The sequence below is a fragment of the Triticum dicoccoides genome, chromosome 3A (assembly GCF_002162155.2).
Source record: "Triticum dicoccoides isolate Atlit2015 ecotype Zavitan chromosome 3A, WEW_v2.0, whole genome shotgun sequence".
NCBI lineage: Eukaryota > Viridiplantae > Streptophyta > Magnoliopsida > Poales > Poaceae > Triticum > Triticum dicoccoides.
The window spans coordinates 122,152,980-122,161,893 of NC_041384.1; the positions used below are offsets into that span (position 1 = coordinate 122,152,980).

The window sequence follows — 8,914 nt, forward strand, 5'->3', positions numbered from 1 at the left end:
TTATAGACATTTAACTGATATAATTCAAATTTGAAATGCAAGTGGTTGAAAAGGTTGGCAAAATTGGGTTGAAACATCGTATTTGTGTCCTTGAGTCTCTGTTTAAGTGTTATACAAGAAAACGAAAGGAACACCAAACAGGTCTACTTTGAGGGCGAAGCAACCGATGCTTCATCCGTTCGCATTGAAAGTTTTTCTACACTCAAGATACACGATTACATAATCCATGCCAAAATTTGGCATCTTTCGAAATCTGTTTGCTATATTTAAGCTATCAAGTGCATTTCTAGATATTTAACGCATATAATTCTAATTCGAACAGCAAGTGGTTTAAAAGGTAGGAAAAATTGGATTGAAAAATTATATTTGTGTTCTTGAGACTATGTTTAGGTCTTATACAAGAAAACGTATACAAGAAAACGAAAGGATTCCAAACATGAGGGTGCCAAGACTTGAACCTGATCATAGAGTTTTTTGTTTTTTAATTTCAAAAAAATGCAAACGAACACCGCAAAGCATGAAAATTCACATTGGAAAATAAGTTCATATATTTGCCTCCAAATAAAGTAGAAAAAAATAGATACCATTCCATTTATCCATGTCCAAGAAAAAAGTAATGGTTTCAAGAGAGAACTGTTCTAGTTTGAAGGTGAAGCGACCGATGCTACATCCATTTGCATAAAAAAATCCTACACTAAAGATACATCCCTAGATGATTCATGTAAAAACGTGGCATGTTTCGGAGCCCATTTGCTATATTTAAGCCATTAAACGCATTTCTAGACATTTAACTAATATAATTTAAATTTGAAATGCAAGTGGTTGAAAAGGTTGGCGAAATTGGGTTGAAACATCGTATTTGTGTCATTGAGTCTTTGTTTAAGTGTTATACAAGAAAATGAAAGGAACACCAAACATGATTGTGCCAAAACGCGACCCCAAACATGGAGTTTTTTTTGTTTTTCTTAGTTCCAAACAATAAATACAAACTCTGAAAAGAATGAAAATTGGCATGTTGTGATCAGATGATTCCTGTAGGGCATGGTAAAAATTTGAGAATGTTTCGCCAAAGTTATGATGTACATTGCTTCCAAATCGAACCATCCCCGAGAAGAAACACGGTTTCGAGAGAAAAAGGGTCTACTTTGAGGGCGAAGCAACCGATGCTTCATCCGTTGGCATTGAAAGTTTTTCTACACTCAAGATACACGATTACATGAGCCATGTCAAAATTTGGCATATTTCAAAATCTGTTTGCTATATTTAAGCTATCAAGTGCATTTCTAGATATTTAACGCATATAATTCTAATTCGAACGGCAAGTGGTTTAAAAGGTATGAAAAATTATATTTGTGTTCTTGAGTCTATGTTTAGGCCTTATACAAGAAAACGTATACAAGAAAACGAAAAGATTCCAAACATGAGGGTGCCAAGACTTGACCCTGATCATGCAGTTTTTTGTTTTTTAATTTCAAAAAAACGCAAACGAACACCGCAAAGCATGAAAATCCACGTTGGAAAATATGTTCATATATTTGCCTCCAAATAAAGTAGAAAAAATAGATACCATTTCATTTATCCATGTCCAAGAAAAAATTAAATTTAAAAAATAAAACTAAGAAAATAAGCAAAGAATCAAATAAAAAAAGTAACTTATGGGTTTTGGAACGAGGACCTCTCTACATTACTAGTGCGAACAAACCACTTGTACTAAGCTGCGATCTAGTCTAATAAACACGCCGTACTCTGTTATACTAGCCGAAGAATTTTTTTAGCCTGCTGCGTTCTGATTGGTGGAACCAGGCCTCCCACGGATCACGCCTCTCCACCGTTCATTCTTACTCGATCCAACAGTCCCTACTCCTTCTACTATCTATTTTGTGCTTTCGTTGGTACCTTATCCTCTCACACGAACACGAGCACCATACCAGCAGCAGCGCACTCGAGTACCTTCTAGGCTCTCCGCCGCTGACCGCCGCCGGCTGCGCGACGGGCCGTCGCCCGCGCCTCCCACCACAGCACGCCGGTGAGCCCCGCCTCGCGTTGCCTCTCTTTCGGTTGCTCTCCTATCTCATCTCTCTCTCTGCCTCTCCTTGCAGCAATGGAGGCCGAGCGCCCATGGCGTCACCCGAGGACACCTTCGAGCCGCCGTTCTCCTTCAAATTCGTCGGGATCCAGCCTGATCCGGACGGATCCGGATGCCGGCGGCCCATTCCCGACCTCCCTGCCTCGCCTGGTTTGTCGGCCACTCCGATGTCGTCATCTTTGTCACGGGATCCAGCGCTACCGATGGCTGGCCTCCTCCTCGCCTGGATGTGACCCCCCACGCTGTCGCCTCCAATCCAAGCAGCGGCAGCGAACACCTCGACAAGGGCAGTTTGCCAGATCAGTGGCCAGAGAAAAGCCATGGCGATGAAGTCTGATTGATGATCCGCGAGCGCTCGGCGGCGCTTGATGTGGTGGATGCAGAATAGTATAGCTCCGGGTAGAGTACTAGGCCAGATCTGGAAAAAAATCTGTACTTCCATTTTTTGTTGTGTATTTCTTCCTTTTTTGATAAAGAAGTTATGTATATGGTATATATATATATATATGCAAACTCCTTTTTTCTATAAGGCAATGAGCATATTTAATCAGAATTTTTTTATTGACTTAATTTTCCATGGACCAAAAGAAAGGAAGTCATGGGCTATCTCTCAATTGCGATTAGTGGGCCTTTGACTGATCTGAAATTTAATTGGCTAAAATTCTTACAAGGTTGATTGAAACATGGGCCGATGGTCTTGACGGGATGAAATTTGGTGGGCCAAAATCCTAAATGGGCCGACTACCACATGGGCCGCCATGTGAGATCCATGTTGGGAGCCATGTCAGATGATGACGTGGAGTACATGATTAACCCCGTTACTTGACAGTAAACTGTGACGGTCAAGAACCGTCAAGGATCCATGACGGTACAGACGATCCGTCATGGAGTGCATGGTGGTTAAATTATGACGCGATATACATGACGGATTTCAGGTCCATCACAGACGAGCAACCTTGACGGTTTTGTGCACATATGTGGCAGTTTGTATCCGTCATGGATTAACACATTTCTTGTAGTGATGTGATATGGTACGCTCTATCACACATAAGCCTCCTTATATCTTCCTTAAAACAGCCACCATACCTACCTATTATGGCATTTCCATAGCCATTCCGAGATATATTGCCATGCAACTTTCCACCGTTCCATTTATTATGACACACATCATCATTGTCATATTGCTTTGCATGATCATGTAGTTGACATCGTATTTGTGGCAAAGCCACCATGCTTAATTTTTCATACATGTCACTCTTGATTCATCACAATCCCGGTACACCGCAGGAGGCATTCACATAGAGTCATATTTTGTTCTAAGTTTCGAGTTGTAATTCTTGAGTTGTAAGTAAATAAAAGTGTGATGATCATCATTAGAGCATTGTCCCATGTGAGGAAAGGATGATGGAGACTATGATTCCCCTACAAGTCGAGATGAGACTCCGGGCCATAAAAAAGAGAGAAAAGAAGTCCCAAACAAAAAAAAGAGAAAAAGAGAGAAGGGACAATGTTACTATCCTTTTTCCACACTTGTGCTTCAATGTAGCACCATGATCTTCATGATAGAGTGTCTCTTATCTTGTCACTTTCATATACCAATGGGAATTTTTCATTATAGAACTTGGCTTGTATATTCCAATGATGGGCTTCCTCAAATGCCCTAGGTCTTCATGAGCAAGCAAGTTGGATGCACACCCACTTAGTTTCTTTGATGAGCTTTCATATATTTATAGCTCTAGTGCATCTGTTGCATGGCAATCCCTACTCCTTGCATTGACATCAATCGGTGGGCATATCCATAGCCCATTTATTAGCCGCATAAATGTGAGACTTTCTCCCTTTTTGTCTTCTCACACAACCTCAATCATCATATTCTATTCCACCCATAGTGCTATGTCCATGGCTCGCGCTCACATATTGCGTAAAAGTTGAAAGAGTTTGAAAAGGCTAAGTATGAAACAATTTCTTGGCTTGTCATCGGGGTTGTGCATGATGAGAGCATTTTGTGTGACGGAAATGAAGCATGGACAAACTATATGATTTTGTAGGGATAAGTTTTCTTTGGCTATGTTATTTTGATAAGAAATAATTGCTTGATTAGCATACTTGGAGTATTACTATTTTTATGTCAACAATAAACTTTTATCTTGAATCTTTCGAATCTAAACATTCATGCCACATTAGAGAAAAATACATTGAAGAACATGCTAGAAAGCATTCCACATCAAAAATTCTGTTTTTATCATTTACCTACTCGAGGACAAGCATGAATTAAGCTTGGGGATGCTTGATACATCTCCAACGTATCTATTATTTTTGATTGTTCCATGCTATTATATTATCTGTTTTGGATGTTAATGGGATTTATTTTACACTTTTATAATATTTTTGGGACTAACCTATTAACCCAAGGCCCAGTGCGAATTGATGTTTTTTTGCCTATTTCAGTGTTTCACAGAAAAGGAATATCAAATGGAGTTCAAACGGAATGAAACCTTCGGGAGCGTGATTTTGGAACAAACATGATCCAGAGGACTTGGAGTGGACGTCAAGAAACGAACGAGGTGTCCACGAGGCAGGGGGGCGCCTGCCCCCCTGGGCGCGCCCTCCCCCTCTTGGTTCAACCGACCTACTTCTTCCTCCTATATATGTTCACATACCCCGAAAACATCCAGGAGCACCACGAAACCCTATTTCCACCGCCGCAACCTTCTGTACCCAAGAGATCCCATCTTGGGGGCCTTTCCCGTAGCTCCGCCGGAGAGGGCATCGATCACGGAGGGTCTATACATCAACTCCATGGCCCCTCCGATGATGTGTGAGTAGTTACTTCAGACCTTCCGGTCCATAGTTATTAGCTAGATGGCTTCTTCTCTCTCTTTGAATCTCAATACAAAGTTCTCCTCGATCTTCTTGGAGATCTATTCGATATAACTCTTTTTTGCGGTGTGTTTGTCGAGATCCGATGAATTGTGGGTTTATGATCAAGTCTATCTATGAACAATATTTGATTCTTCTCTGGAATCTTTTATGCATGATTGGTTATCTTTGAAAGTCTCTTCGAATTATCAGTTTGGTTTGGCCTACTAGATTGATCTTTCTTGCAATGGGAGAAGTGCTTAGCTTTGGGTTCAATCTTGTGGTGCTCGATCCCAGTGACAGAAAGGGAAACGGCATGTATTGTATTGTTGCCATCGAGGATAAAAAGATGGGGTTTAAATCATATTTCTTGAGTTTATCCCTCTACATCATGTCATCTTACCTAATGCGTTACTCTGTTCTTATGAACTTAATACTCTAGATGCATGCTGGATAGCGGTCGATGTGTGGAGTAATAGTAGTAGATGCAGGCAGGAGTCGGTCGACTTGTCAGGTATGTGATGCTTATATACACGATCATGCTTAGATATTCTCATAATTATTCACTTTTCTATCAATTGCTCGACAGTAATTTGTTCACCCACCGTAATACTTATGCTATCTTGAGAGAAGCCACCAGTGAAACCTATGGCCCCCAGGTCTATTTTCTATAATATATGTTTGCAATCTATTTTACTTTGCAATCTTTACTTTCAATCTATATCATAAAAATACCAAAAATATTTTCTTCTTATTATTATTATCTCTATCAGATCTCACTCTCGTAAGTGACCGTGAAGGGATTGACAATCCCTTTATCGTGTTGGTTGCAAGGTTCTTATTTGTTTGTGTAGGTATGAGGGACTTGCGTGTGGCCTCCTACTGGATTGATACCTTGGTTCTAAGGGAAATACTTACACTACTTTGCTGCATCACCCTTTCCTTTTCAAGGGAAAACCAATGCAGTGCCCAGGAGGTAGCATTACCCAACAGTGGCATCCGAGCCAGGTCTATGCGTAGATGTTATATGCACGAGTAGAACACAAAGGAGTTGTGGACGTGGGTATATACATATTGCTTGTCGTCACTTGTTGATTCTTGATTCGGCAGTATTGTTGGATGAAGCGGCCCAGACCGACATTACGCGTACGCTTACACGAGACTGGTTCTATTGACGTGCTTCGCACACAGGTTAGTGGGTGTCAGCTTCTCCAACTTTAGTTGAATCAGATTCAATGAACATGGTTCTTTTTGAAGATCAAAAAGCAATCACTATACAACGTTGTGGTTTTTGATGCGTAGGTGTCGGTGTCAAAAACGGCAGATCTCGGGTAGGGGGTCCCGAACTGTGCATCTAAGGCGGATGGTAACAGGAGGCAGGGGACACGATGTTTTACCCAGGTTCGGGCCTTCTTGATGGAGGTAAAACCCTACGTCCTGCTTGATTATTCTTGATAACATGAGTAGTACAAGAGTTGATCTACCACGAGATCGGAGAGGCTAAACCCTAAAAGCTAGCCTATGGTATGATTGTCTGTTTCCCTAAGGACTAAAACCCTCCGGTTTATATAGACACCGGAGGGGGCTAGGGTTACACAAGGTCGGTTACAAAGGAGGAGATATACATATCCGTATTGCCTAGCTTGCCTTCCACGCCAAGTAGAGTCCCATCCGGACACGGGACGAAGTCTTCAATCTTGTGTCTTCATAGTCCAACAGTCCAGCCAAAGGATATAGTCCGGCTGTCTGGAGACCCCCTAATCTAGGACTCCCTCAGTAGCCCCCGAACCAGGCTTCAATGACGTCAAGTCCGACACGCAATATTGTCTTCGGCATTGCAAGGCGGGTTCTTCTCCAAATTTTGAATGTTTGTTAAGTAGTGTCCGGCCCCATAAATGTTGGACCTCTTGGCTTCTGCGCCCAATAAGGGCTATCTTCCACGCATTGAATGAATATGAGGAGCCAGGGCATTTTTACATTCGCCCCCTAGCCAGATAAATAAATTGTCTATTGAAGGGATGGGGATTCTTAGATCCAATCCACACCATCCTCCCCCAGCGAGAATCCATCGGAGCGTGCTTCGGAAAAATCCACTCCATCATGGCCGACCTCCGTAGCTCCACCTCCCGCCCCCGTAGCCCTACACCTGGTGATTGGGAGAGGTGTTCTGTCCCACACAGTCGATTAGTCGAACTGCAGACTAAGGGATTCCTCCCTCCAGCATATATGGTTCCCGTCCGAGCCGGGCTCGCCACCTACAATGGCGGGGAGCAAGCGGAGAGCTTCCCCAGCCCCTCTATGGGGGAGCGGGTATGCCTTGTTCCTTACTTATTAAGGGGACTCGGATTTCCAATTCATCCGTTCCTCCACGGGCCCCTGGAGTTTTACGGCCTCCAACTGCATAATTTCACCCCTGCTTCCATATTACACATCGCCGGCTATGTTGCCCTCTGCGAGTTATTCCTGGGCTGCGAGGCTCATTTCGAGCTGTGGAAAAGGTTATTTTGCCTCGCCCCCCGCACACAGGAGGGGTCACTTTATCAAGTGGGCGGAGCCGAAATATGGCGCATCGTCGAAACCAGATACCTGTTCGGTACTCCGAAGAAGACGTCCGAAGACTGGCCTTCAGAATGGTTTTATATGGAGGATGTCCCCCTTCCGGACCCTGTTCGGCAGGGTCTTCCTGAGTTCAACAATGCTCCTCTAAAGAAACACCGAAGCTGGTGCCCACGGAGCCCCCAGGAGGAAGACAACGGAGAAGTCCTTTACCTGATGAACCGGATTAAAGCGCTGGCTCAATCAGGATTGACAGTAATCGAGGTTATGTCAATATGCATAATGCGGGGAGTGCAGCCACTTCAATATCGAGGGCACCCCATGTGGTGTTTTAACGGGGAAGATGATGCCACCCGTTGCGGGCGTAAGGGTCCGTACAACACTGCTGCTTTAGCAAAAATCCTGTCCGAGCTGTTCAAGGGAGAGGAAGAGGAGTTCATCCGCATCAAGTCACGGGATGGATTCTCCATGTACAACCCTCCAAGCTGGGTGAGTTATATCTCCTTACTCCCATTCTTGCCGCATTCTTTGTCGTAGGTACTCACCTTGCCATTGTGCGGCAGGAACTGTGAAAAGCCATAAGGGAGGTCAACGTCCCATCTCCGCAACCAGAGACCCTGACCGGGCCCTCAGTCCCGGACTCGAAGAAGATCTGGACATAATCCTGGAGCTGATAGACCGGTAGTTCTATCAATTAAGCTGTGATGACGCCATGGTAGCCATTACGGCCGACTATCCCGGACTGCTTCCTACGTCGCACGTAAGAAAAACCAAAAATCCCAACTCCAAAAACTAGGATCCCCTTTTAGACACTTCACTTACCATATACATGTGGTGTTTTATAGGGAAGGCATTTGGGACGCCGTGCCGAACCCGCAGCAACTCGCCAACAAGAGGCACCGAGGCCGGGCGGGCCAAAAAGGAAGGCGGTCAGGACGGAGATGCCGGCGCAGAGGTATGATAAAAACCGCGCTCCGTGGTTGTCGTCTTTCTCAAAATGTAATGACGTCCATGTTTCTTTAACAGAAAAAATGCTCGCCGGAATATGTCCGGTGAGGCTGCCGATCATGCTTCCACCAGTTGGGCTCCAGGACCGGACATTGAGGCAGAAGCCGACATGGGGCTGACGCCGGATACTCCCCCTACAGAGGATGCGGATAGACTATCCGCTACAAATTCGGAAGTGGAGGCCGCCATGAATCATAGGCGTCGCCGAGCCGTACTCCGCGACTCTTGCTTCTCCCCAGAGGCATTTGATGCCTTCAATTCTGGAGACGCGTACCTCCGTGTTGCTCAAAATGGTCTAGCCAGAGCCACGGACCAGTATGTAAGGGATGTACGGGTAAGCAAATCTGACGATTATATGTATCAGTAGCCCCTGAGACTTGAAACAGTTAGCAGAACTGATTTAAG

General features: G+C 44.1%; 1 long non-coding RNA gene across 1 annotated transcript; it reads left to right on the plus strand.

Annotated features, from left to right (window-relative positions):
- The first annotated feature begins 1,887 nt into the window (after positions 1–1,887).
- LOC119267512 lies at positions 1,888–2,615 on the plus strand. The gene is made up of 2 exons (XR_005132470.1): positions 1,888–2,026; positions 2,100–2,615. It is a non-coding gene; the product is annotated as an uncharacterized LOC119267512 (long non-coding RNA).
- Positions 2,616–8,914: the final 6,299 nt, after the last annotated feature.